Here is a 3103-nt window from a genome sequence, read left to right as displayed (position 1 = left end):
AATTTGTTTGTTTTTTTTGGTCCCGAAAGTTCGTAACTTCGTATGTTATGGGGTCCTATTTGCAAGCAAAAAAACACGAATATGCAACAAAAAAAAAAGACTGAATCGTCGACGTGCAGGTTAGTTTCTCTTGGTCCTACCAGTAGGCATCCCTGTTGGATCTGGGCGAGACCACCGTGCACTCGATGATGTGTGCTACACGCTGCGACCACAGGCCAACCCACCCACCGACCAAGTGCTCCGCGTCGCTCAAAGGCAGCAGGATCCGGCGGCCCTGGAGCGCGCACGCTCGCCGCCTCGCGTCCAAGGAGAAGGTGCCGCCGTTTGTGTATCGACTAAGGACAGGAGCACACGTGGTTGAGCCGTCCGGACGCAGGACGCGGGACGTGACGCCGTCCGGCTAGAACGCCGGCGCGGCCCGCGGCAGAGCATCTCGAAGCGGCCGCTGTGCTGGCCTCCCAGCCGTTGTCGAGGGCGTAGACGCTGCTGCCGACAGCCCAGACCGCGCCGTAGCTCTTGGGCGCCTAGGAAGGACGGGGGCATGGCATGTGAGTGGTGAGACCCAGCGTGTCGGTGCCCAAGCCGAGAACGAAGTCGGCCTTGGATGTCCGGTAGAAATTGAAGACCGCCAGGCCCCGCGGCAGGAGCCACGCCCGCATCAACCACTCATGCTGGCCAAGTGGCCATGTAGGTGCCTGACTGCCTGTACCTTCGCATTGAATGGATTAGGAGAGATCGTGCACCAAGCAGGCAGTGCTCCAGTCCCCAGCATCACACTCCTCGCAGACCTGCTAGTGCTCGCCCGATGGCTCGCGTCCTGCGCACCTCCCTCGTCGCGCCCTCGCCGGCCGGCGCCGCGCTCCACGAGCGCTCTCTGCCGCTCACCTACCTGGACGCGCTGTGGCTCCACGCCACGCCCGTCGAGCGCGTCTTCTTCTACCCCGACGCCACCAGCGACGTCCTCTCCAACCTCACGGACTCCCTGTCCAATGCGCTCGCCGCATTTTACCCTCTTGCCGGCCGCCTCCGCCTCACCCCCGGCGCGCACAACCGCTACGAGCTCCACTACCAGCCGGGCGACGGCGTCACCTTCACCGTCGCCGAGTACCACCACCTCGGCTTCGGCGAGCTTGCCACGGACGACCCTACGGAGGTTGCCAAGATCGTGCCGCTTGTGCCGCCGCTGCCCGAAGGCGGCGCCGTGCTCGCCGTGCAGGCCACCGTGCTGCGCGGCGGCCTCGCTATCGGCGTGACCGTTCACCACGCCGCTTGCGACGGGGTGTCCTCGTCGTACTTCCTCCGCACCTGGGCCTGGGCGGCGGCGGCCTGCAGCGGTGCGAGCGCGCCTCAGCCGCCCTTGGTCGACCGCTCCATCATCCGCCCACGAGACGACCTGTACGACGCTTTCACAGCGCCCAGGCTGTCCAGCAACGACGACGACGACGGTGGGAAACCCCCCGATTTGCCCGTCGTCCAGCAGCTCCTCGCCACGTTCACGCTGTCCAAGGAGCACCTGCAGAGCATCAAAGAAGCCGTCGCCGGCGAGGCGGAACGCCGTGGCGTGCCGCCGCCTCGCGCCACATCGATCATCGCGGCGTTCGGCTTCATCTGGCAGTGCTACGTCCGAGCTAAACCAAGCACCGATGGCCGTGCTACTTCCTCTTACCCGCGGACCACCGGACGAGGCTGGAGCCGCCCGTCCCCGACGAGTACCTCGGGAACTGCCTCGGTCCGTGCATCGCGTCAGTGCCCAGGAGGGATGTCGCTGCCGCCGGCGCGGACGGTCTGCTCACCGCGTGCGCGGCGATCGCCACGGCCATCGACGGAGTGGTGCGCGGCGGGCCTGCCTACTGAGACGGGTGGATGGAGCGCATCATCGAGGCGTACAGCGCGGGCGGCTTGCCGCTAACGGTCGCGGGGTCGCCGAGGCTCCGCGTGTACGACACGGACTTTGGGTTCGGGCGGCCGGCAAAGGTGGACGTCGTGTCGGTGGCGAGGACCGGCGCGATGTCCGTGCAGAGGCGCGCGGCGGCGGCGGCGGGGTGGAGGTGGGCATCTCTTTGCCGGCGGGTGCCATGGAGCGTTTCAACGAGTGCTTTGCCGATGCCATCGCGTGCCTTTCGTCGTAGGAGTATGTGTAATAACGGCATTGTCCTTTTAAGTGCATGCGCGATAAGATGTTTGGTTATGTTCTGTGTAATAACTGCTGCTTACAAAGTGAATATAAGTGATGTTTCTGTGATGGCGTGATTTCACAGCGAAACGCGTTTGTGCGTCTACAAGTTTCCTTACGATGTACGCTTCTTTTCATCGATGCTGCTCCTGTAAGGTCTTAACACGATGACTTCTCAACTATCTACTACAACAAAATTTGTCTGGCCCGATGAGGAAGGGTGATGACAGTTATGCGACTTCGGCTCGCTTCAGTATTTGTAGTCGTTGCTAGATGGTTTACGGATCTGAATGTAAATTTCGTTAGTTCAAGTGCTCTTTGTGCCGCCTTTTACAAATGATGAATAGATCAGAATTTTCTCGAAAAAATGAATGGTTTGAAGAAAAAAATGTTAGGGAAAGGGAAAAGAAGAATGGTTGCTGGATCTTAATCTAATGACGCAAAAAAAACAATTTAATAGGCGACTTAAGAATAGCGAGTCATTCTACATGGTAATATGAATGTACACTTAAGGCATCTCGAAAGCGGACCTTCAAACCTCCGCAAGCATCCAGATCGCACTGTCCGGACACAATTTGTCATCCAAAGCAATCCGGTATTGGTTTGCCGACACGTCCTGACGCTTGTTTTTTCATAAACCGGTACCAAACAATAAGGAGTTTTGCGAAAGTCCGGACATCTGTATAATGAATAAAAAGTCATCGTATACCCTCTACTCTCCGCCTGGATGGCGGAAGACCGCTGATGCGGTTTGATGAAAGGACTAGCATTGCTTAGCGTTTGGCGGAACCCGCTAATCACTTTGCTTCATAATTTTCTTCCTTCGTTTTCTCTTTCCAAATGCTCATTTGGCATAAACAAGCAGGCTGGCTATTAGTTTATCTGGCGGAACGTAGTTTAAATGCTTAAGCAAGTTACTAGTTCATGCTA

The 3103-nt window shown here is 58.4% G+C and overlaps 1 pseudogene; it reads left to right on the top strand.

The window, feature by feature from the left end:
- Positions 1-641: 641 nt before the first annotated feature.
- On the top strand, positions 642-2242 carry LOC123186042 (malonyl-coenzyme A:anthocyanin 3-O-glucoside-6''-O-malonyltransferase-like; annotated as a pseudogene).
- The last annotated feature ends 861 nt before the right edge of the window (positions 2243-3103 follow it).

The sequence above is a fragment of the Triticum aestivum genome, chromosome 2A, assembly GCF_018294505.1.
Source record: "Triticum aestivum cultivar Chinese Spring chromosome 2A, IWGSC CS RefSeq v2.1, whole genome shotgun sequence".
Lineage (NCBI taxonomy): Eukaryota > Viridiplantae > Streptophyta > Magnoliopsida > Poales > Poaceae > Triticum > Triticum aestivum.
The sequence above is the reverse complement of the archived record's forward strand: the minus strand, read 5'-3'. Positions and strand labels throughout refer to the sequence as shown.